The following is a 27,904-nucleotide window of genomic DNA, read 5'->3' as shown; positions in this document are numbered from 1 at the left end:
AATCCAGGGAAAACAAATACCCTAAGTTCTCGGTTCATTATGTGGCATTTTCCATCCATATGGAGTAGGATGTTCTCCCAGGCAGACAAGAGGGATTTCAGATTTGGAAAAGTAACACAGATATCCAGACCATTTGCTGGGATGTCGTTGAGGTTGCAGTCAGGAAGCAGACTTCGGGAAAATGTGAAACCCATCACTCTGCCTTTGCCAAACACGCAACTTAACCTGCATGTTCCCAAAAGTGGCACTGACTCAGTGATGCTGGATTCTCTTACAACAACAATGTGGATTCTCTTACAACAATGGGTCCAAATATTTCTTAAGTAAAATCTCTTACAAGGGTTACTTTGGCAAAGAGATGTGGTGTGTGTGTGTGTGTGTTTCACTAACTTCTTTTCTTGTCTTCCTTTGTTTTGATTAAACTGATTTTACTAAAGAAGAATCTCTTTGATTTACATTTTTGGAAAGAGTTATTATTTCCTCTAACATGGGCCTAATTCCAGGGAACTCCCATCTCATTAGCATGCGATGTCTTTTCTTCTCAACTGTCATCATAGCTGCCAGCCAACTGTGAATGCCTTGATCATGATTGATTTCTTGACTTCATGGTTTACTTAAAATTCCAGTTGTTGAGCGATATGGGCAAGAAGGCCTTGTCCACTGACTAGCAAGAGGCATGACAATTTCAAGGAGCTTAGTTCCCCACAGTAACAAATGTCAAATGAGCTCAGAGCTGGAAGCTCAGGAAAGGAGAATATGTCGCCCACAACTCAGGTAGGACTATAAACACTTGCCTATAATGAAAAATAAAAATTAAAACACTGAGCACTGTGTACAAATGTACTCCGTGTGGCAGGTACTGTAATGGGCACTGTGGTGAGGCCTTATTCTCAGCTACTGTCAGTGAATTTTACACATGTCAGAGCTAAGCTCTTGTCTAGAAATTTCTCAATTGGTAGCAACTGTCTTGCCCAAATTTGTGAGTTCTTCAATTGATAGGGTGTCCCAGATAGACTCTCTGTAACCTACTCCACAGAGTGCTACAACTCTGATAATCTAATTTATCTCTCTAGCTTACTGTGGAATGAATATGACAATCACTGTAATTGTATTTTAGTTCAGTGCTCCTTAGTTTCTACTCAGCCTTACTTCCTTGGGTTTCTTAAAGATGTGTTACCAAGAATATTGTTCGATAGTTTACTTATAAATCTCTTTGTCCTGGTCATTCCCATTACATGTCTAAGTGAGATACTACACTGTATATGGGATACAATATGGTTACTATTGGTTACAAGATGGTACTTATTGTGCTTCTATTTCCTTATAACACTGGAGAAGAGGCAGACTGATAACATTAACTCTATATAAAGACAGGCATCCAGGCCTTTTCTTGTAAAGCAGAATTCTTGCATGTCAACCTTTATAATGCTAATGTTTAGAGAGGTCTTCTGCAAAAGATTTTGATATTTTAAAGACAAGAATTTGGTTTGGTTTAACTTGATATTTTTGGTGCCATAATGGTCTTCAACAAATTATATTGACTTGAGGAATGAGTCAATGAGTCAATAAAGTACAATTTAGAGTTCAAGGCCAAACTATGTCCACCAAATGATTAAGGGTCCAAAGAAGAAGAGGGAGGATTTGGGGTTGATCTCGAAGAAATGCAGTAGGCTGAAAACAATGTTTCAAATAAAGGCACTGAAGTAAGGTTGAAATCTGTTTCACAGTAAGAAAATATTATTTATGCTTATTTGAATCTCAGGGGTCTTTATTAAAATACAGCTGTGTATCATGAAACCACTGCATTTCAAGTGCAGCAAATGAAGTTTTAGAATCAAGAACTCGACAACCACCTTGCCAGCAGTATGTCATATGCTTAAGAGAATCAAGAACTCTATTGTTATAAACAACAGATCTTTTTTTGTTTGTTTGGTTTTGGTTTTTCGAGACAGGGTTTCTCTGTGGCTTTGGAGCCTGTCCTGGAACTAGCTCTGTAGATCAGGCTGGTCTCGAACTCACAGAGATCCGCCTGCCTCTGCCTCCCAAGTGCTGGGATTAAAGGTGTGCGCCACTACCGCCCGGCTTAAACAACAGATCTTATGATTAGATTCCAGGTAATACCCTCTCTATTTATTCTGCTTTCTTTCTTTGAAGGCCTTAGCTTCAGGCCCCCTTTACTTTTTCACTCAAGAATTAAGAACAAATTCCAAGAGGCTGTGGGTACAATCAGAGAGAATTGTGGCCTACTGTCATTTTAAGATTCACCCTATCATCAGCAGAATTTGTAGAAACACTAAAAATGTCACGTGAAGAATATATCGAGAGTGGCGCTGGGGAGAGAGATCAACCAGTGAAGGGCTTGCCGAGAAAGTGTAAAGTTGTGTTTAAAGTTTGATTCTCTGATTCTATATAAAAGTGTGGGTGTAGTATTGTGCATATGATGCTGTCCTGGGAAGGTGATCACTGGGGCTCCTTGGCCAGCCAGCAGGGCCTAAGTGGTGAGCTCCAGGCCATTGAGAGACCCTGTTTCATAAAGCAAGGTGATGTTCCTCTAGAATCATCTGTACTTGCACACTTATTCACAGTCACACAAACATACACAGACACACACACACACTCAGAGAGAGAGAGAGAGAACAGATAGTGTGCACTATGAACAGCCATTAAGTCAATAGTAGAGAAGAGGGGCTCTTTGAATGTCTACTATTGTACAAATTTTCCTGGAGACAAATATCTATTGACACCCGATAGTTCATCACTCACAGATCAAGTCAATGAGTTCATCCAAATCTATCTCAATGAAACAAAGGTTATTTGGGGTCACTAGAGAACAGATAAAGGATGATTACAGAAGCATGGGAAACTTATAAGTAACTCTAGCATTGAAGAACATGTTTCTTAACAACGGTTGTTGTTCATAAATCTGCACTAGATGCCAGACATTATTTTAGGAAATTGCCTCGATTATCTTATTTATTCCTTACAACTATGGATGGGGTAAGCAGTAGTAGGTTCATCAATGTAACTATAAGATGGAGGTTGGGTAATGAAAAAAAAGCAACAATTTAGCAAGTGGTAGACGTGGAATTTGACCCTCTGGATTCTCCAAAGACCTAGTCTGGATTTTCAGGCTAGACTATGCTTGTACATCCACAGTTGGACCAGTATATTCCAGACACATATAGCATTCATTCAGCTCTCAAGTTTATTTTATTATTCTTATAACAAGGGGAGTAAGGCTGTGCTTGTACCACTCTTTTGATATGCACTACTAAGAAAATAACCCACAATCTTTGGTCTTTATAGAACCCCCTCTCTCAAACCTTCTTATTTCTTAACATGCTGTATTAATCTCTCTCACTTATTATGAGAATATAATTTCATGTGTGTCCTCCTAATAGCCCACTTTAGTAGAATTATGTCTCTGTGAATTCATGTTTTTTCTCCTTTTCTTCCTCCCTGCCTACCTCCCTCCTTTCCTCCCTTCTTTCCTTCCTTTCTTCCTCCCTTCCTTCCTTCCTTCCACTCTATAGCATGGAGGTCCAGAACTAAACTCATGTTTGATACTAAAATAGACTCAAGAAATAAAGAATGAATTCCAAGATGTAACTGTGAGCACCTGGTCCCTGAATTTCATCATCAAGTGGCATTCTGGGATAGTTTTATACATTCTACACACTGAATCACTGATGCATCAATTCCTCCTCAGAATTTGAATGTCACCTTTTTTATGCCAGAAAATGATGATGCAATGGGAGAAATTGGAGAACAGTAAACTGTTCGCATTTGAGGGAACACAACTCTACAGATTCAGAAAAATCCATAGTGTTTGAGCTGAACGTCAAAGAATATGATAGGGATTGGCAAGTTTCAAGTAGCTAATGCAGAGAGCCCTGGATGAGTGAGGGGTACAATTAGTTGATAGTGTGGCCTGTAAAATCACATGAGACTGAGTAGAAAATGACAAGGGTTTGAAGAGCAGTCAGCCTGGCATGATGTGATAAATAATGAGGGGCGAGAATGAGCAACATCCGTGCACATCTGTCTAGGACCACTTTCCAGATGTTCCTTAGCCACCTTGATTCATGTGTTTGCACTAATAGTAGCTGCCAGAATGTTAGTAACAATCACTATTTAGCTTGTGAGAGTTTCTTTTTGGGAGGAGGGTGTTGAATAGAATATGTTACAGAGGTTAACAGAGCAGAAATAACTAATAGATGAAAAGTTGGACAAACGGTTAAAAATATAAGAAAGTTTATTGCAGACTATTCCATGTTTGAGAGTGGTCATTGCTTGTTGCTTTACCTCCAGCCTGAACCCAAGACAGAGGAGACTGCCTTTATGCTCTACTCACTGACTACTTCAGGGGACAAATATACAAAACAGACATACAGGGACTGTTTTCTAACAAGGCAGATTTGTTTAGTAATTTAATGTGGAATTTGGTGGGAGGAGTCTATAAAATGGTAGAGAATAACAAATGACCACAAGTCAAACAAAAAACAGAGTTGTAGACGAGAAAACTTTATGGATTCTCATGTAAGCAAATGTATAATGAAGAGAATTAAGACCAAGGAACAAATCAAAACAAGCCCCCCAACATTGATCTGGTGTGCTTTTAGCTATAATGCAATTTAGGCCACATCCAAATGCGTCCCTCTTCTGCCTACTACATATTCAACTCTATTAGTGACTATATGCTACTTAAATGAGAGAGCAGCAGGTCAGCTCGGGATGATCCTAAGAAGGGAGGAATATGGGTTTTAATGGTTTGAAACCAGACAGGAGTCACATGCATGTGAATAAACAGGGAATTAAAATATATCTTTCTGCCCTGTCATTTGGCAGGAGTCTAGGCCTAATCTACATTTGTGTTTTGTACAGAAGTCATGTATCTCATTTCTTCAGAGCGTCATTCCAAGGCTTCTACATTCTAAAACCCTTGTTATTTATAATGTGTACTGCATAAATAAAATGAAATAGCAGCTGAGTAGGGATAATGCAACATTCTGGTTGCATTTCCCAATAACCCAACATCCCATTTTCTGGCTATGCAACACTCACCGTATGTGTTACTGGAGTCCAACTGTTTCTGAAAAAACTAAGTCCAGTTCATTTTTTTTTTAAGTTTCCAACTTCACGGAACTTCCAAAACTCAACATTTTATATAGAAGTCTCCTGCCACATTTGTATTGTGGACATTTTACATTTTTGACTTACATAATGAACACTCCCTAGAATACCACAGACGATTTATTTTAAATTGCCTATTACAAAAAAATCCATTTGGAAACACAGCTATAAAAATATTAAACTAGTTTGTGATAATACATGGCTTCTTAATAATACAAGTAGGCCAGATCTGACAGAAGATCTACTTATAACTCGAAGGTAACAGTGGTACAAACCTAAGTCATATTTTGGAATATCTGCAGCATTGTCATATAATGTAGTAAAATCAATGTCTATTAATAATATTTATAAAATATCATAAAACTCAGAGTCTATTAATAATATGTAGGTATTTCTGTAACCCTGGTATGACGAAATATTATAATAATTTTTTATAATTAGTTTAGACAGCTTAAGAATTCTGAGTTTGTTAGAAATTGGTGAAAAGACCTTAATTCTATCAGAATGGAAAATCTTGATTAATTACATAGAAGAATTCTTCACCATTCATCCCACCATTGCAACTAACTGATAACATCAGAGTAAGGGCATACAGCTTATTTCTCTTCCTAATCATTCTTTCATTATTCTTTAAAGTTATAGTGTATTTATAGAACGTATCTTGATCATATTCACCCCATTCCTCCCTCCATTTCTCAGACCCTTGTAGGAACTAAAGAATTTGTTGACTATCATGAAATGAAAATAAACACCAATTTATGCATAGTTGAACTGTGAAAGTCAGCCACAAATATTATCAGAATTAGTTGGTTACACTTTTATTTGACCCAAGTGTGATTTTGCCATGTGACATATTTAACTTTTACATTCCTGTATTTCCGAGTACACTATGTGCTCCTAGGAAGGAAATTCATCTCTAGTTACCTCCACTCAGGCTACGAGGGTTCACTGAGACAGAAGTTACAGTCTATGTGGGGAACATGGATCTAACGCAGTTGGGAACAATAATTGGGTATATTTCCCAAGAGAGTCAGGAAAGCCAAAGTTGTGTGAAAGAGTTTGGACTAGAAGCTTTAGAAAATAAATACAAGTAGGAAAACTAAAGCACAAGGAATTATGATGCTGTTCCATCCCTCGATTCTGCAATTGCAGCAACTCTGCCGTTGAAATACAACACCACTTGTAACAGTATAAAACAGAACTGAGTGCGAAATGTCCCCTGCACAAGTTCAGGCATGGTGAGGAGAAAATACTAGCTACATGCTATCTGTTCTGAAGAGTCCATACTTTCTTCTTTACTTGGATGGTAAGGGCAAGAAAGCTAAATGAATTTGCCTGTACCATGTCCTATACTGCCTTTTCCATCCTTATTTCCAAAAGGTTCCATAGAGGCATATAGATGATGTGACAAATTTTTGAAAAAAGAATATTGTGATATTTGTTCTATATAATAAGAAAATATTTTTCTAAGCATAACACTTTATGTATTTTGAGCATGTAATACTGGAATTACATGTAAGTTATCAGAAAATCGGAACTCTGAAAGGTGTAAGTTAAGGATTTGCATATATTTGGTTCACCACATGTATCAAAATATTCTAATTGACCTTTCTATAACATGGTTATTGAGAGCATATATGTTGGGATTTGGTAGGCTGTTTTTTTTTAAAATCTCAACTTAGTATTGAAAGCTAAAACATGATAGACTAACCAAAATATCTGGATCATAAAAAGCACTCAGTGAACAATAATGTATCATTCCTAAATAGTCAAATTAGATCATAGATTGAGGCATTCTTAAAGTCCTCCTTTCAGAAGGTTGAGATGATAGCTATGACTAAATAAAAATGAGAAGACATTTCAAAAAAAGAGGATTGTGAAAAGAAAATGTAATAACCCATAAAGGCCATCCATCTAGACAATTCCTTAATTAATAGAACCAGGCACATGAAGAGGGATAGCATAAAAGAATATTAGACATGAAAAACGGTGTTATTAAAATGTGGTATCATTCATGATTTAGTGATAGGAAAGTATTAAGGAAACTCAAAGTTTATGAATTTTAATTGATTTAGATACATTGAAGAAGACTGATAAATGCTTTACATAGAGAATTTTTACAATACAATAAAAGAAAATTATTAGACTTTAATATTAAATTTTAATATTAAATGTTACAATTAAAATAATACATTCACAACAAGTGATTTCTAAATTAAAGTGCAATACATTTGATGATGGGTGTAGTCAGGTCAGGAAATGTTACTGGTTATTATTTTGGTTTTGTTTTCAATCAACACAGGCTAAGCAAACCTTTGGAAAGGAGGTGGCAGTGGCTGAAGCACAAACAAAAGATGAAATAATTGATTCGTTATTGTCCCAGGGGGGATTGAGACAAGGTTAACTTAGACTCAAACTGAGCATTAAAATTTAGAATGAGGGGCAGATGTCTCCATGGCTTAAGAACATTGAAATATGTGTGTAGTGAGAAAGAACCATAGCTTGTGGATGAAGGATTACAGACCAGATAAACTTTGCCTGTTCATTAAGATCTGGGTCTTCAGATGCAAGGAGAACTGCATTGTGGTAGTCTTTGGTTTAAAAACTAACCTGAGAAGGTCTCCACAGATATCCCTGAGGGCAAAGAAGCTGTGTTGGCATACAGCTCTCTGGAATGGCAACAGGCATGGATGCTTTTCTAGAGTTTAGTTTCTATTGCTCTGATACAAACCCTGAAAATCCCATGTGGTAGAGGAAGGGAAGGAAAGAGTTTATTTCAACTCACAATCGCAGGACATCACAGCAGGAAATCAAAGAAGAAATTCAGCTAGGTGTTTTATTTCTGCAGTCAAGAGCAGAGGGAAATGAATTAATACATACTCACTAGCTTGCTTGCTTATGTTATGCTCAGTTTCTCCACTTTTACACGGGTCAGGACCCCTGCCTAGGGAGTGGTGTTGCCTTTAGTGGGTTGGAACATCCTATATCAATAAAGCTAATGAAGATACCACCCCCCCAAAACCAACTCAGTGTAGACCATCTCTCATTGTCATGCTTTCCCAGATGCCAAGCTGGCAATTAAAGCAAACCCCCACAGGTACTGAAAGCGAATGGTGAGGGAAAATGAAAAGGACAGTGTGCGAAGGAGCCTCACAAACAAAGAAGAAGATTCTAGGTATCAGCTTCTGGTTTACACATTCAGGCCAATTGAGTCAGATTTTCTTGTTTAGTGGCTGATTACAAGTTGTAAGTTAATCAGCCTGATTCAATGCTGCTTGACCCAGTGAAGGAAAGTAAGGATACAAAAGTGAATTTTGTTTCAGCTTGAAGAAGCCAAAACTTACAAATGCCCAAGATGAAATCCAGCTTCTCAAATGCTGAGGCTCGCTGGACTTCCATCAAGTTCTGACACTTACGTGTAGAACAATTCTAGTTCCATCCGGTTGTTCATTCCTTTTCTTTATTATGCAGTGCTGACTGAGCAGCCACATTTCCCAAGAGTTCCCTGTTCCTCAATACAGATGTTTTTCCAATGCAGGCTTTTCAAAATCGAATATTTAGGATTTGCCCATTGTTTTCTTTTCACAATGTGACTAATTCAAGCTATGGCCAAGATTGGAAACGGTCTTTGAGACAATGAGTCAGGTATCTGATTCTCTTGTCCACATCAAATTTCTCAAAGAAACAAAGGACTTCCCTGAAAAATAATCTCCTGAAGTTTATCACAAACCAGTTGGGATGTGTATCTTTAAATGTAAGTCTATTTCGTTTATTCTTTTATTTCATTTATTCTTGACCATACACCATTTCTTTTCCTTTTGAAGGAAGTGCATTGTGCTGCCTTAAGCAGATGCAAATGTGAGCATTTGTAAATTTTGTTTCAGAGTAGCTTCCTTGTCAGAAGAAAGACTATTTCTTATCTAACTGTAATAAATATGCTTTCTGGTCTCCTTTGTTCCTTACTTGTATACAGAGGCATTTTACTTCTATAACATCTGTGGATCCATCAGGCGGGGTCTCTGATCTTGGAACAAAATGCAAGTTGGAGTTCTGGATATAAAATGCTGAAACATATTAACAGCCACTTACATTAGTCTTTTGTAGAAAAGCACAGCAGATAGAATGGGTAAGAGAGTAGAGGAGAATAAAGGAAATTAAAGGAAGCTGAATGCAGACCAGATGTTGAATGTCAAGTTTCCACTCTGAGAATAATAAATGCAGGCACTGGGTGGCCAGATGAGGTTGAAATGCATAGATACCAACTTAATTTAATAAACAATCAGATGTTCCTTAGGGGGAAAACCAACTGAGACAAGTAATGATTATGAGAAATATCAATTTCTTTTCTTCTATACCCCTGTTTCTCATTTTTATTTTCGCAAGTCCATAGATGGCTGTCCTCTGTCAGAATCCATGAAGGAGATCAGTGGATCTCTCTTATAAGGAAATTAATTCTCTTCATTGGAGTTTCACCTACCTGCCTGTTATTCAGTGAACAAACCACTTAAATCCATCGCACAGGGGTGTGAATTTCTATAGCTGAATTGAGGAGATACAGTATTTACTATCTAGCATTGGAGGGGAGAAAAAAAGAAAGACTCAATAAACAAAGGACAGAAGAGATATACCTGCAATGCAAGGTGCAAGAAAGATCTTCTTTGAGAAAGGACTTTTACAAGTCATTGAAATGGTTTCATGGACTACAGCTGCTAGGCTCTCCTGAGATTATATCACCCAATGAAAACTTCAACCTTTCTGCTAGAAACATCAATTGACATCTGAAAGTCCCCACCACTACCATGGGAAGAGAAAGAAAACACCAAGTTTGTGGTACAAAGGCCAAGATGAACATCACCTGACACATAAAAACAGGACCTTAACTAGATCACATTGTATGTTTGGACTCAGTTCTCTGTTCTGGAACTTGAACGCCTAATGACTGTCTTATATGTTTTCTTTGAGAATAAACTAGATGACAAGAGAACCAATAGATGTGTCCAGCACAGGTTGGGCCTAAAGCACATGCTGAAAGAATAGTGGTCAAAACCAAGTAGCTGTACTAATTATGTTTGCGTCTCTCTGTCTTCTATTTTCTTTTCATCTGGAGCTCTTGAGTCACCCCCTTCCTATGTTAGAAGCCCTAGAGAATTGATGTCTTAGAGAAGTGAGCCCCTCATCTTCATTTCCCTTGTGTATTCAAGCCTCAAACAAGTTGGGCCAGTCTAATGTCTAAGAATATTGCTTTCTGCAAACAAAAATGAGAAAGAGTAAGGAAAGTAAACCCCAATTCTTATCATCATAACGTGTCTCTTTGGTACCAGTTTTCTAATGAGGAACATCTAATTGACCCAGGATTTCTCGGCTTCTAGAAATGTTTATCAATCAATTTCCATTGCTTATAAGACACCCATTATAAAGCCATTTTTGAAAGTGGCACAGACAATCTAAGACACTTGGAAACTTTAATTTTTACTTTGTTATTTTTCTTCAAATATTTACTTGTTTTACTTCCAATAATTCTGGGTCTACACCATTTGCTCTTTATTTTTACTGAGAGGATTCTTTGGGGGATAGAGGCAACGCCCAGACAACTTTTTCAGTTAATGCAGCATGCTTCCTGTCATCAATATAGGATACACAGCACAGAGAGCACCAACAGGCAAGGGCATATTCAGTGTGGTCCATATCCTCTGACAAATATTTAGGATATAAAAGAGTTTTTTTTTTTCATTTTTGTTATCAGTAGGATTTTTCCTTCACTGTCTCATAAGATTGTATTTTAACCACATTTTATTTATTTATGTTTTTCATTCTCAGATTATATTCTATCTTTCTTACTTCTCTGTGTGTGTGTGTGTGTGTGCGTGTGTGTGCGCGCGCGTGAACACTGAGGGTTCATGTAGAGGGCAGGTAACATGGTGCCTATGTCAAGTAGAAGTGACAGTGGATAGTGGTTCTCCCCTTCATCTTCCTTTTCCTTGTTGTCCCCCAAGCTAGATGTCTGTGCCCTTCTAGATGTCTACTCTCTTCTAAAACGAATCTTTTAATGAGGTTAATGGGGAGTTTTGTGTTCCAGAAGCATACTGTTATTTTTATCCACCATACTCACTAATTCTCTCGACAAACAAATAAAACTGATCTTCTGTATCTTTTGTTTCGTTCTCCTAGACTCTATAGCCACCACCTAACCACCCCAAACACAAAACAAGGAATGAGATACTATAATTGATGCCATCAGTTGTACCGCTTCCACATTTATTTTGCACCTTCACTTTCCGTTCCTACCCCGTTCAAATGTATGCCCTTTCTCCTTCACAGTGGCTTTTCACTGCACCTTTAACATCTTAGAACATTCTGAAATTTCTTATTTTCAGTTTGATCACCAGTTCTACACAGTCATTTCCTTTCCATGATTCCACAGCACCATTTGTTGAAGATGCTTTCTTTTTTTTTTCCCCCATTGTGTTTCTTTGGCTTCCTTTTCAAAAACCTTACACAATGGAGCACTACACAGCAGAAAAAAATAATGGCATCTTGAATTTTGTAGGAAAATGGGTGGAGCTAGAAAACATTATTCTGAGTGAAGTAACCCAGACACAGAAAGACAGTTATCACATGTGTTCACTCATAGGTGGTTTTTAAACATAAAGCAAAGAAAACCAGCCTACAAACCACAATCCCAGAGAACTTAGACAACAATGAGAATCCTAAGAGAGACTTACATAGATCTATTCTACCTGGAAAATGGAAAGAGACAAGTTCCCCTGAGTAATTTGGGAGCATCGGGACCTTAGAGGAGGGTTGAAAGGGGGAGGGGAGATGTGAGGAGGGGAACAGAGAAAAATGTAGAGCTCAATAAAAATAAATTTTAAAAAAGAAAAACACAACAACAAGCAACAAAAAAACACGTGTTCATAGGTGTGGGAGCCCACATGTGACTCAGTTTCCATCTGGAGTCATTTCTGACTTAAAAAGAAGTCATTTGAGTTCAAGCTTGCCTGTTCTGCTTTTTCCTATAACGTTGAGGCCTATGGGAGACTTTTGATTTAGCCCATGAGAAAAGAACTCTCTATGCAGTAGACAGTACACTGCTGATGACAAACCTCAGGAACATCAAGAGAGAAAGTAAGGCTGCTTCTGAGCTGCAAGCACGTGTTGGAGAGGAGGCTGCTCACTCCAGGACAGGAATGGTCCTGTGGTTAGATACTAACTGACCATCTGGGTTGTGCTTTGTTCTGCTCTCATATATTAGCAAGTTCTGTAATAAACTCTGGGCTGTTTGACTGCTTCAGCATGACCAAACAGACCTCCCAATTCTATCCTGTGTAGTAGGAGGTTGCTTGTTCGTTCCTGCTGCCTAGAACCAAAATAATCAAACAGAAACTGTAGTAATTAAATCACTGCTTGTCCCATTAGCTCTAGCTTCTTATTGGCTAACTCTTACATCTTAATTTAACCCATCTCCATTAATTTATGCATCACTACAAGGTCGTGGCCTACCAGCAAAGTTTCAGCACGTCTGTCTCCAGTGGAGGCTCCATGGCTTCTCCCCTGACTCTGCCTCTTTTCTCCCAGCAGTTTGGTTTTCCCCACCTAGCTCTGTTCTATCATATCAGGCCAAGCCAGTTTCTTTTTTAACTAATGGTATTCACAGCATACAGAGAGGAATCCCACATCAATCCTGTCTTCTGTTTCTTCTGACTTTTCTTTGGCCCCAAGGATCCCCAGTCCAGGAACCCTAGCTGACCTTTTAGGAGCAGGCTCCAACACACAGGTGTGTGGAATAACCACAAATTTTTAACAAACACAATCTGTTAATATGAGTGATAAATGGCAACAACCAAAACTAAAGACATTCCTGTATATTGACAGTGCAGATTATCTCATCTATAACTTGTCCAAATCTCCATTCCTTCAGACATACTGGTATAAACAGTCCATCTCCACAATAAACATGTACAATATCCTTGGAGAATGGAACTGCTCTTTAGCATCTTAAAGTTCTAAAAGATGATGCATAGAGAAACCATTTTGAAACGTTTTTTATGGCTGGGAATGTTTGCCTTATATGACTTCCTTCTGCTTTATGTAATGGAAAATGAGCTATCATTATAGAATATTAGAGGTCATGAGCCTATTCAAAAATAGTTATCTTTAAGTGACAATGACAAAAATGGTAGGTGAAACAGACACTGAGTGATTCCCCCCCACACTGCTCTATGGTTCCTGTATGGATAAAGTAGTTAAAGCAAAGTCATGTGCCTAAAAGACTGCCACATACACAGCAAGTCTGCCCATGGAAGTGTTACAATGCTCAAAGATGTCCAAACAAATATAAAGAACTATGATCAGGATTTTAAATTGTATTATACCAATATCTTCCATCGTGTTAAATGGAAATTAAATAGGACAATTTCTGAAGAAATGTCCTGAGTATGCATGGCATAGATACAGGACTTGGAAATAAGTGAAAATTACATAGACAGAGATTCTCTATTCAAGGTCCCTCCCTGTAAGTGATTCAGTCAGTAAACAAATGCCGGCATCAAGAGCAGAAAACTATAAGAAACATAAGAAGACTAAGTGCTAGAAAGTGGTTTGTACTTGCCTAGGGAAACCGAGGGTATTGCAAAGACAGCAAGGAAAGTCTCTGTGGGGGAGAAAGATTTTGCTTAAACAAAAGGGTTATCTCAGGAAAATGACTCGAATGGAGAGCAATCTAGTGTGTCAGAATACATCTTTGCCATTAAGCCTGAAAACCAGGGCATTCAATGAAGGATAAATAAATAAATAAATAAATAAATAAATAAATAAATAAATAAATAAAAAATAGCAGAATAACAGAAGAGCTACAGTGAATGAGTCCTGTCTATTTTAATGTCTCATGTTGCATAGACTACAGTGGGATCTTACTGGTAAATCATAATCAGTGGATTTTAATGAAGGCTTAATAATAATTACTTTTAAAAGATGATCTTTGTTTTATATTTGATAATATTTTGATAATTTTTATGTTACTTTTTTTCTTATTTGATAATTTCATATAGAAAGGTCATGGATTTGAGAGGAAGACAACAGATTTTTATATATAAATTAAAACAAAGGATTGTGCTACAGCATCAAACCATCTGAAAGTTTCAGAGACATTCTAGGTAAGAACTAGGCATAACTTTTAAGGTATCACACCTGTAATCTCAGTACTATAGAGGTGAAGAGAGGAAGTGATATGGCTGGGCAGAGAGGAATATAAGGCAGGAGAAGAGAGGTTCTCAGGATTGTCAGAAGTTTCATAGAGATGGCATGAAAATTCTGAGGACTTGTAGAGACAGGATACCCCATTTGGTCTAAGGATTTTGTAGAGGTAAGAACTAGTGGCTGGCTGCTCTGCTTCTTTGATCTTTCAGCATTTAACGAGCTATCTGACTCCGGGTTTTTGTTATTAAGACCAATTAGAATTCATGCTACACTGAAGTACTGCTGGGACATGGGTAGGGAGTCCAAATTCATTTGCATTTTACAAATTAGAATATCTTTAGGTCTTTCAGTCAAATACTTACATAAGAAATAACTTCTAAATCTACCTGTGGAGTTACTTGCACCTGGCGACAGTTGGAGTATATAAAGCGTGTATTTTTAGTAAGATAACTTGGGATAATAGGTATCAGGAATTGGAACCCAAACACTCATCCATATGCAAGCGAAATAATCCAGCAGAGTCTTACAGAAGGGAACACAATATAAAAGAAAACAGTGGCTCAGTCTCAGTAATTTGTGGATTAAACATCATCATTTCTCCACTTTTTTTTTTCCTGTGGAAAAGAGGGCAACAGTGGTAATTTAAAGGATGCCCAGGCTGGCCTCAAACTCCTAATCCTCTTTCCTCTTCCTCCTTCAGCAAATCTCACTGCCATGTACCACCATTGTAAAAGATGCCCAAAGATTACATTTTATTAAAACGAACCAGGTGAACATTAAATTCAAAAATAGTTTTCTCCAGCCAAATGACTAAAAGCTGGCATTGTTTCTCAAAGGGGAAAAGAAACAAGAGATGGGAAAGGAGGAGAGAGACTGGGTGGGATAAGACAAATACCATGTCATCATGGGACTCTGATTCACACAGAAACATATATTTGTAGTATTTTGTTCTGAGCTTTTATTGTAAAATTCATGAAAAAGATTTCATTTCTTATAATGTCCCTTTGTTCCATGAGGTATATCATGAGACTCTAAAATATGATGACTTCAAAAAAAAAAAAAAACATCTGCTATCTATCCTTTTCAAATACCTTGATGTTTTAACAAATTAGTTCCTACACACGTAGGTTGAAACCCCCAATTTTTTTTTAAAGTTGACTAGATATTTTAGACTAGTAGGATGAAATTTCATAGACATATGTTGGGGGAAGAGTCATTTGCTCATCCTGGCTGCCCAGCCACAAAATAACCACTCAGAAAACCATATTATTTGCAACACTGTTTGGAGAACAGCTTAAGCATATTTCTGGTTTAACTCATATCCTAAACTAACCCATCTCTATTACTCTATATATCGCCACGTAGCTGTGGCTTACCAGCTAAAGTTTCCAGCATCTATCTCAAGCAGTGGATCCATGGCTTCTCTCTGACTCTGCCCTCCTCCTCCCATGCTATAGGCCAAGTCAGTTTTCTTTATTCATTAACTATTAAAATCAACACATAGACAGAAGGACCTCCCACACCAGGCATAGGGTTAAAATCTTTCATTTTACAATTTAAAATTCTTTACCACAAGGAAAATAATTGGTTCATAGGCTTCTTGCCCTCTTCCCCCACAATCCTGGTATGTGTGCGTGGCTGTGTGCGTATGAGTGTTCACTCAGAGCCCACTGATGATTTAATATTCACTTTCCTTTGTGTCTCAACTGACTGAAAAGTGGCCAGATGAATAATCCAGTGTCTTGTTCTCTGTGGTTTTCTCTGAAGCCTGCTAGCAGCAGCTCCTTTAGTTCCCTTTAACCCTGAAATAAGCATTCTATGTGGGACTGTTCCTTAGTTCAATATACTATTCAGTCACCTGAGAAGTCTTACACAAAACCATCCTCATTAATCAGATAACAGTAAAATGGATGTTTCTGATGAACATGAGCAGTTGGAAAGATTTGTGAACCATTCCTTATTTCTCTGGTGGCAGCTACCCTCCCCTCTTGGGTAGAATGTACATTTGGTGCTGCCTCTCAAGTGGATTTCCATGCAGGAGGGAAGAATGCCAAACAAAAGCCCTTGAAGTTCACTGTTGCTTCTTCCAGTTCATGAACTAAGACCTTTTTGAGTTGCCTCAAGCCTATGTTATTGCTGCTCTCATGTGCTCTTTCCTGTTTAAAGAAATCTTTGGGGCTGCACTTCTGATTTCTTATCTTTGTCCCCCTTTTCAGGCAGTGAGATTTGAAAGATCTTTTCAGACTTCAAGGTCTGTTTTCCCAGGCCGAAATCCATATTGAGTCCGACTCTGATTTTCTCTCTAAATCTCCTTGTCCAGACCCACTGAAGTTGTCATCCTGTACTTATTTCACCAAGTCCAGTGCTTTCCTTAAGTGAGTGTTTGTTGAAATCTATCTAGTTGTTGGACCATGACTGTTCATCTTATTCCACAAGCTACCTCTCTGGACCACTCTCATTTAGATAGCTGTTTTCATAAAGGATGAAGGAATCCCATGACTGTTGATCCTTCTGAGGTTTGGATGTGCTTCCCTCGTTTCTTTGTTACTCTCTAGACTGTCTGCTTGGATATCCATTCTTAGCTCTTTTTGTGCCACACTTTGCCATGAAAGGCTAACCTTTGAAAATTCCTTTTTGGCTTTCTCAATTGTTGCTCCATTTAATTAGGAAGTCTGAGCCATGGGTGACAACTGACACATGGGGACAATTGGATCTTGTTCCTCCTGGGAAGTAAATGCAGCACAGGCTGTGCCTTTCCCATGAACCCCACTCTTACAAACGGTTGTGGCTCTTGGCTTCTCATCTGCATGTTCTTAAGCTGTGCAATTTTAGGTGATGCAGCCCTCTGCTGTTACAAGATCATTTCACTTTCCTTTGGCTTTTTAGCATTTGTAGGGCATTATGACATATTTTTGTTGTGTTAAATGCACCTTAAAGAATATGAACTGTTACTATTTTTTTCAATATTTCTTTTATTTTGAATTATCCATTTGTGCTTGGGTTTGAATCTGTATGGGAGGGGTTTATGTACATGCGTGCAAGTGCCCATAGTGACCAGAGATGTCAGATTTCCCCTTTGGAGCTAGATTTATAGGTGGTTGTAAGCCATCCAATGTGGGTGCTGGGCATCAAATCTGGCTCCTCTGCAAGGGTGGTATATACTCTTAAATTATTGTGCCATCTCTTCTGTCCTACAAACTGTTTTTACTCACTAGTCACAATTATCACATTCCTTATTCTGTTTCTAGTTGCATTAGAGGATTGCATTCATCTGACTTTCGATCAAATATGGATATGATAATAATGGTCCCCAAAATGATTATTTTTCTTCCTGTGGTCTTTATTTTCTTTTATCTTTTATGTCTTTCTTTCTCCTTCTCTGTCTCTGGCTATCTGTCTGTCTCTCCTCTCTCTCTCTCTCTCTCTCTCTCTCTCTCTATATATATATATATATATNNTTCCTGACTGATTTTTAAGGTTATCATTTTTCTCCAACTATTTTAGTTTATGTGCTATTGTTTATTGCCATATCTGTGCCTTTCTGCATTGTGACTAATTCATGTTTTATTGGTTGTTCAATACTGCATTGTGTGTAATACATATTATATTATATATACTGTTATATGTGTACTCTTTTATTTATCTTTAATTAAAAATTAAATTTTAGCTCTGTATATGCATTTTATTTTTCAGAAGAAAGTTCTAGTTTTTTTCCCAGAGGTCAGATCTACTTAATGAAGACAATGTGATTCTTTGATTCTTTGTTCGCTTTCACAGAATTTATCCAAAATTATTAGTATAGCTCTAAGGGACTCAAGGCTTGCTTTTAAACTTCCACTAAAAGGGCTTTACTGAGCTGGCTTTGTAAACAACAGAGACATTTCCAGGCAGCAAATCTTGAGTCATCACATCAGTGCCTAGTCATGCATCCACATGTGCACACCACACACACACACACACACACACACACACACAGAGTGTGTCAACAAAAATGAAACAAATTTGCTTTCACATGATGACTCATTCTTTGTTTCCAGCTTAAATTCTTAGACATTTCATATATATTATATGCACAATATATTGTAAAAAGATCGATGTTTACATTTTTAATTTTACTTTACTTTTGAGATATCATACACGAATGCTGTGTTTGCACTACTTCCACTTTACATCCAACTTCGTCTATATCTACACCATCTCCCTATCAAATTCACAATCCCTTTAAGCTATTTCTATGCACACACATGCATCTTGTTGAATGAATTTAGTGTCCATCATAGACATGTGTGTCTATGGCCAACCACTTGAGACTGAATTGCCTACTAGGGAGCTCATCCCTGGAGAAGACTAGTTCTCCCTCCTTTAGCAGCCACTAATTGCCTAGAGCTCTTCTTCTAAGGGTGATCACTTGTGATATTTCCCCATCCACATTAGGATATTAACTGGTGATGCCATCGTGCACATCTTCTTTAGCTGCCCATGGTGTTGAGATGTCATTGGTACAGCTCCCTATCATGTGCAGAAAAGTATCCCACAGCAGAAATTGTGGTCCTCCCTCTGGCCTTACCATATCACCTCGTTTATGATGTTCTATTCTTGACAGAAGATGCTATTGAGACTCCAAGAGTTCCATGTAACACCCAGCTAGAAAAAAATATAGTTTAAATTCCAAGTGATTATTACGGAAATAGCATCCGGTGTGAAACCTGACACACAGTTAGGAGGTAAATAATTTAGCACTGGTTGAAAATTGACATGCCAATCTTGGAGGCTGATTATCTTTCCTTTTTAAAACCTGTATTTTTAAATTGTATTTTATAGAATTCTTGATATGCAGTTTTGTCAATATATTTCATAAAATTGGATGGGTATAATAATTTTTGATGAATTTATAACTGGCTCTTTTGCACTCCAATTGTAAATTATGTTGGTTTTTCTTATACCAATAATAATAATATTTTATTATTTTTTGGAATTAAAATATAATTACACCCCTTGCTCCCTTCCCCATCCTCACCCCAACTCCTCTTTTATCCCATTTTCACTCTCAAACTGATGACTATTGCTGTTAAATATATATGCATGAATATGTGTGCTATATATGTGTGTGTATATATGTATATATTGATATATACATACATGAATCTCACTGGTCTTGCTTAATTTGCCTTCTGAGTACATGATTTCTTGGCTGACCATTTTGTATCAGATATATTAAAGTGAAAAACACTACTCTATTCCCTAGAAAATAGTTTGATGATGCTACAACTTATTTCATCCTATACCTAATTCACAGCTCATGACCAAATTATCTTCTTAATTTAGAATTTCATATAGGCAAATGCTATGTTTTGATTAAATACAATGACCAATTTCTGTTTTTGTTTTTTGTTTTTTGGGGGGTTTTTTTTTGGAACATAGTTACGGCACTAGAACATGAACAGTTATCTTATCTCTATACAGAGTTTTCTTTTGAAGGGAACAATGGCATCCTGTTTGTACTTTATAACTTCAAATTCTAGTGTACTAGCTCATATCCTATTCTCAGAATATATCAGATTATAAGAAATATAGCTGGTTAATAAAGTGATGAATTACTAAATAACACAATAAAGGAATGTGTGCATAAATTAGTGCTGAAAAACAGAAGAATAGAGCAGCCAGCAGGACTTCCAGGAAGCTATTGAGAACCACCCTCTGACACTTGCCAGAAAATCAGTTTAACATTAGTTTTGAAGCTTAAGAAATAAAGTTTAGAGCCAAGAGAACATAACTCAAGCCAACTATTTCATTCCCCTGTCACTGACTGCCCCACTAACATCTTTCCCTTTGCTACGTATATGAAAGCATATTCCTACCATATACTAGAAAGTGATTTGTGATTACTGACAAATTACTATGATGTCTAGGACCTGATTAGTATTATAAATGCAAAAATGGCGGGACTAGTTGTGCTCATTCGTTTATTTTCCATGAAGAAGGCATGAAATTGGAAAGAGACTGTGGTAGTGGGGTCTTGGAGGAGATGAAGGGGAGGACTGGGAATGGATATGACCAAAATACAATGTATACACACATGAAACTCTCAAAGAATAAATTAACTTTGAAAAATCATGGGTTTTCAATAACTTTAATATACTTGGAAATGATTATTAATCATTCTAGTGGCCATATATCATCCTATCCTATCAAAACATCACAACTTACACATTTGCTATGGTGAGGAGTACATTTAATGTCATCATTAATGCTATTAACATTGATTTCTTTGTGTGGAAAAATGTTCCCAATTTTCTTGGGCAATAATGCTGGATGAGAATTCTGGGTGAAAAAGAGGGTCCATTAGAAAGAAATGTCAAAATTTATTCCAAATTGCCTGCATCATGTTGCAGCAAAACCCAAAGAATATTGGAGTATCACAATTGCACAATAACTTCATGCAATTTGGTAGAGTAATTTTTAAATGTAGCTATTCCCTAATCATGTGATAGCAGGCCATTGTGCTCCTAGCTAATAAATGATGGTGGGTATGCTCCTGTGTCATCTGTTTTTGATGGAATGACATATTATAGATTCCCAAAAGTAGTTTTAGTCCTTAGATGTGTGTTTCTCTTCACATCATTGTTTGTCATATTTCTTTGTAATCTGGGCTGTGATTTTTTTATTCTGGTTGGTATCAGTGCCCTTTGTGGTGAAGACATTTTTAAGTGTTGACAAAGACAAATTTACTCATTTTTTAATATAATGGTTAATCACAATATGTTCTATTTAAGACATTATTCATTTAAAGTCATGAGATATTTTCAAGATCCTTTATAGCCAATATAGTGTAAATTTCTGCCTTTTTCATTCTAATTAATTATCTCTGAAACATATCGCTCCTAGTGTACAATTGTTTTAACATGATTGCTAAAAAGACCTTTCTCTTCTCTTCCACATTGAATATACTTAAACCTCCAAATATAATAACATATACAAATCGATATTTACCTTTCAGTTTAGAGCAGTGAAAATATAATAATTTTAATGAGGGCTTAAATTCTATTTTTATTTATTTATAACTACATTCCTTTGGGTAATTTATTATAAGGTACTCTGATCTAAAAAAAATTGTGCTTGCAATGAATAATTATTCAGGTTTCTTTTAAAACGATGTTTACTAATCAGATACCTTATCTACTAATAAGATATAACAAATATTTTTAGCATTTAAAATATTTTTAAAAGTGTTAAATTTGTTTGTTTGTCTTTTAACAATTTTCTAATACTCCCTTTCTAGTTATATTGGCAGCCTATTAAAGTTAAGGAATACTTTTTTTCTACCTCCAAAAATGAGTCACAACCACCTGCATGGAAGTTGTATTCAATGACGGACACACACAGGATGTTTGGTTCTTAAAGCAGACCACGTAGTGCTGGATTAATGACTGCATACACAAATACCTACACTGCCACGGGCTCAAGGTGATCAAGATTGTTAGGATGCTAATGCTCCCTTGAATCATACATAGTTCTTCATGTTATCCTCATCTGATCTTTTGGTCAATGGGATTTTTATAAATATGTATCTTAGAATATTAGACCAAATATTTCATAGTATAATGTTGTTAGGAAGCTATTCTACTTAACAGGATGTTATTATCTGCATTCCCATAACCCAAAGTTGAATGCTCACACAAAATGTACAGGATTTCTATCCACAAACTAAGCAAAGGATTTGGGTTAAGAAGGCAAGAGTACCCTCTTCTCATGGAACATAACAGTCAAACTCAAAATGACTGTTTCCAAGATCATTAAAAATAGACTCAAATTCACACACATAAAATCCTCTTCTTACTTTGAATAAAAAACAAGGGTTGTAAGAGGACAAAGTGAAAATTTGTTATCCATAAATTGGGGCCAATTTACGTCAAAAGGCCTTTGCATATCCAAATGAGATAATAAAAGTGAGAGTACTTTGTAATCATTACCACCCTATACAAATATAAGTCATTGTTTTTAATAAAAAACAAAGCCAACTTTAGAAATGAATATGTTACTTCTTGATCAAAGAAAATGACCCTTAGGGACATTTTACCCCAAACCAACCCATGTCCTTCTAAAATATAATATCCCTTGTCATCTCACCATGTGCAATGCATCACTTTATGTTAAGCCTTCTTGAGTTCGCATTTAAAGTGGAAACGTCTCAGAGAAGAGTAACAATTATATTCACAGATTAGAATGAATAGCTTTCAAAGACTTCATGTCAAGGTTCTGGGAGCCAGGCCATATTCCTTACCATCGTTCTCTCTACTCTTTGTGACTATGACATTGTGATTGATCTCTGGAAACCTTGAAGAATAAGTACATGCATGAGGTTGGAGTAAGGATGAGTGAGGGAGGTCAAAAAACAAACAAAACAAGAGTCTCCTTTTCTAGTTGTTCCAAGTTCAACCCTGGAACTTGCAGACAGCAGAAGTCTATTGCTCTGAATTGGCACAGAGAACTACATACGTTAGGTGCATAGTTTAGTGAAATTTGGCATGAGCACATTTCCATGAAAAAACACCACACCCCTTAAATAACATGTGGTCTTCCCTCCCACAAAGTTTTTCTACAAACTACGGATCTACTTCTTATTCCTATATGTTAGTCTGCATGACCTAGAATTTTACACTGATGGAATTATATATTCTTCAATATCTCTTTTTTAAACATCTGATTTTCACATTGCATAATTAGTTTATATCAGCCCAGTGTTTCAGCATGTATCTCTAGTTAGCTGTGTTTTGTAGCTGAATCATTTTATGGGTACATTTTGTGCTTTCGTGTATTGTGCATATTTATGTATTGTGAATATTTATGTAACTCATGTAATTTTATTTTAGAAAGTAGTCAACATAAACATAAATATATGTAAACCTTGGGAAAATCACTTGCATTTATTTAACAGATTCGAAGAAACAATAGAATAGTATTTTTTTTTTAATTTTGTAGGAAATAGCCAAGTGACCTTCAGAATGGTGATACCATTTTGCCTTCCAAACAGCAAGCGGTCCACCAAGGTTTCTCTCTCCACGAGGCACTGAGATGGTCAGTGGGTATGGCCTCGAGCATTCTACTGGACAAACCAATGTCTTTGTTGGTTTGATTTGTTTCATTAGTTTTAAGAAGAATCATTTCAAATGCCCATTTGTCAGATATGTAGGCTCTTTGACATTAATTTTTTTTTCTTTTTTGCTTCATTTGAATACCAGCTTTTTGTGTTCTTCATGAGTTGTGAATACAAGTCTTTGGTACATGTACTGCAAGGGATTCCTTGCTAAACTTTGACTTCTTCCTTTCAAATTTGTATCCCCTTGACCTCCTTTTGTTGTTTTATTACTCTAGCTAGAACTTCAAGTGCTTGAGTAGGTAAGGAGACAGTGAACAGCCTTGGATTGTTCCTGATTTTAGTGTAATTTTGAGTTTCTCTCCATTTAATTTGATGTTGGCTAAACCTGCTATAATATTGCTTTTATTGTGTTTAGGGATGCACCTTGTATCCTTGATCTCTCTAAGATTTTTATCATGAAGGAGTTTTGGATTTTGTTAAGGGCAAAATTGTTTCTGCCTCTAATGAGAAGATTATGTAGTTTTTTTCTTTCAGTTTGTTTATGTGGTGGTGCCGCACACCGCACCCTTGTGTCTGTGCTCTGTGCACTGGCACCCAGCTTCTGGCAAAGGGCTGGAGGCTGAGAGGCAGACTGACACACGCAGCTCCAAACGCTGGTTCAGAAAGCCCATCGATATTAACACAATGCAGACTTAAATACACTGCAGTGAATGGTCAACATGTGATCCTCCGATCCTCTAACTAGGCACAGCTTCTAGTAACTTAAATTAGAAGGTTCTGGGAGGGAAAAGCAACCGAAGGCCAGGACTCATTAATCCCAACATGGTGGATTAAATTGACTGATTTTCATATGTTGAACTATCCCTAAATCTCTGGAATGAAGGCTACCTGATCATGATATATGATCTTTTTGAGTGTTTTTAAATTCAGTTTGCAAGTAATTTTGCCTCAATGTTCATGAGGGAAATTGGTCTGCAATTCTTATTCTTTATGGAGTCTTTGTCTGGTTTGGGTTTCAGAATGACTGTGGCCACATAGAAATAGTTTGGCAATATTTCTTCTGTTTCTATTTTGTGGAATATTTTTGAAGAGAATTGGCATTAGCTCTTTGAAAGTCTGGTAGAACTTTATGCTAAAATCGTCTGGTTTGGACTTTATATTTATTTATTTATTTTTGGTTGATTAAAAAATGACTGCTTTTATTCAAATTGTTTAACTGATCTTGATTTAACTGTGGTAAGTAGTATCTGTCAAGCAATTTGTTCATTTGTCTTAGATTTCCAATATTGTGAAGTAAAGTTTTTTGAAATATAAATTAATGATTCTTTGGGTTTCTTCAGTGTCTGTTATGTCCCCCTTTTCATATCTGATTTTATTAATTTAGATAGTTCTTCTATGCCTTTAAGTCAGGTGGATAAGGGTTTGCCTATCTTGTTGATTTTCTCAAAGAACCAACTCTTGGTTTTGTTGATCCTTTGGATTATTCTCTTTGTTTCTATTCTATTGATTTCCGTTTTCAAACTAACTTTTTCCTGCCGTCTACTTCTCTTGGGTGGTTTGCTTTTTTTGTTCTAGAGCTTTTAAGTTGTTGGTGATGCTAGTGTGAGATCTATCCAAATTCTAGAAAGTATTTAATTTCTTTCTTGATTTCTTCCTTGACACAGAAGTCTTTCAGTAGAGCATTGGGTTTCTGTGAGTTTGCAGGCTTCCCATTGCTTCCATTGTTGAGATCCAGGTTTCGGTCTGACGGGATGCAGGGGGTTCTTTGAATTTTCTTCTGTCTGTTAGGACCTGCTTTGTAACTGAGTGTGTGGTCAATTTTAGAGGATGTTCCATAATATGTTGAAAAGAATGTGTATTCTTTTCTGCTTGAATAGGAAAAATGTTCTATAGATATTATATCCATTTGGTTCATAACATCTACTAGCTCCAGTATTTCTCTGTTTAGCTCTGGTCTGGATGTGTGTCCATTGGTGGGAATGGAGAACTCCCCTTATCAATGTGGGAGGATTGATGTGTTTTTTAAGCTTTTGTAGTGTTTCCTTTACAAACAAGGGTGTCCTTGTCTTTGGGTCATAGATGTTAAGAACTGAATATCATCTTGGTTGATTTTTCCATTGAGGATATGACATGTCCTTCTCTGTCTCTTTTGATCAACTTTGGCTTGAAATCTTTCTTGCTAGATATTAGAATGGTTACTCCAACTTGTTTCTTAGGTTCATTTGCTTGTAAAATCTTTTCCAAACTTTTTTTTTTTTTTTTTTTTTTTTTTGCGGGGTAATGCCTATCTTTGACATTAAGGTGTGTTTCTTGTATGCAGTGGAATGATGGATCCTGTTTTCACATCCATTATATTAGTCTGTGTCTTTTTTTTGGAAAATCAAGTACTGTGGGAACTCCTTCAACCAACAGCCTTTAAGATACTGGCCCACATTGGGTATGGCCACATGTACTATATATGTACATATAAAAGTGTGTACAGTCCCTTGGCTGCTGGATTTGGTTTCAGTTCCCCAATCATGCAAAGGACTGCTGATCTGTGAGCCTATCCCTAAATAAAAAAAAAAAACCTTTATTATACTCCATTCTAGACTTGTGTGTGACTATTTTATTATAATCTACAACAACCAAGTCCTTCGATATTGAAAGATATTAATGGCCGATGATTGTTGTTTCCTGTTATGGTGGTGGTGGTGGTGGTGGTGGTGGTAGTGGTGGTGGTGGTGGTGTGTGTGTGTTCATTCTTAGGGATTTGCTAGTGTAAGATTATTTACAGCCTATATTTTTCTGTGTTTAGTCAACCACCTTGGGTTGGAGTTTTCCTTCTAGTGACTTCTGTAGGGCTGGATTTGTGAGTAGATATTATTTAAATTCACTTTATCTTATCTTCTCCATCTGTGGTAATTAAAGTTTTGCTGGAAATAGTAATCTGAACCGGCACCTTTTTCTCTTAGAGTCTGCAGGACATTTGTCTAGAACTTCCTGCATTTAGGAGTATCCATTGCGAAGCTGGGAGTAATTCTAATAGGTCTGTCTTTATATATTACTTGGCTGTTTTCCTTTGCAGCTTTTAATATTTTTTGTTTGTCTCTGTATTTAGTGTCTTGATTATTATGGTACAATCTATCTGGTATATGTGGTACTCTCTAAATTCCTTGTACCTTTATGGGCATGTACTTCTTTAGGTTAGGAAATTTTTCTTCTATGACCTTAAAGATATTTTCTGAGCTTTTATCCAGGATTCTCCTGCTTCTTCTACTCCTTTTACTCTTGGTTTTGTGTTTTCATTGTGTCCCAGAAATCCTGGGTATATTGTGTCAGGGATTACTTTTAGATTTAGCATTTTCTTTGACTGGAATATTTATTTATTCTATCATATTTTCAATGCATGATATTCTCTCTTGTATTCTGTTGACAATGCTTGTATCTGTAATCTCTGTTCCCTTAACTAGATTTTCCATTTCCAGAATTCTCTCAGTTTGTTTTCTTTATTGGTTCTATTTCCATTTTCAGGTCTTGAACAGTTTTATTCATCTCATGCAATTCTTTGGTGTTTTTTCTTGGTTTTGTGTGTTTCTTTAAGGAATTTAATCATTTCCCCTTACAGACCTCTATCATCTTCATAAAGTTGGTTTTGAAGTAGTTTTCTTGTGCTTTAGTTGTGGAATATTCATGGCTTGCCCTAGTGGGATTGTTGAGTTCTGGGGTTACATAATGCCTTGGCCATTGTTGATGGTTGATACTGGTGTTTAGACATATGGTTTGCAGTAATTATAGGTCTAGGTATTGATTTCTGAGTTTGCCTTTATTGGATGAGTGTTTTGTTCCTTGGTTTCTGTTTCCTCTCTGGTCCTCTTGGCTAAATGGCCAATGGTTGAGTAGAGGGTCCCTGGCAAAGTTGGGGGATGGGCTTCTGATGGTAAGGGTGACCTCTGTCTAGCAGGGGGTTTCTTCCCCAGTTGGGCAACCAAAGTGACCTGTAGTCTTCTCTGTTTCTGGGTGCTGGTGTGGCCTCTAGTAGAGCTGGGGTTCCAGGGTTTTTCAATTTAAACAACACTCAAAATTGAAGACAAAGCTGATTAAAATTTAATTGCAGTTTCTTTGAACACATGCATCAGTTTGTATGCAAAATAACATTGTAACAATTTTGAACATTCCAAACCAACTTTTTGGTAGTTCTTAACAGAATTATTATGCTGTGATTTTGATATACTATCTTCCTATAGTTTAGTCTCGGGTTCATTGAGTGCCTAGTTTGTGTGGGCTAACATTTTCCATTACATTTGGAAAATATATGGGTACTAGTCTCTTGAATATACTTTATGGACCTTGCATCTCTTGCATTAATCTAGTTGAAATTCACCTTCAACTTTCCTGATGCATTAGTAATTTTTCATAATTAACTTTTCTCATTTTTACCACAGATTATTTTTTTTCAAATTTACTTGTTGTTTTTTTCTGATGTGTCTGATCTGTATT

The sequence above is a fragment of the Alexandromys fortis genome, unplaced genomic scaffold, assembly GCF_014885135.2.
Source record: "Alexandromys fortis isolate MF-2015 unplaced genomic scaffold, M_Fortis_MF-2015_v1.1 scaffold_2_1_26212458, whole genome shotgun sequence".
Lineage (NCBI taxonomy): Eukaryota > Metazoa > Chordata > Mammalia > Rodentia > Cricetidae > Alexandromys > Alexandromys fortis.
This window is presented reverse-complemented; position numbering follows the sequence as displayed.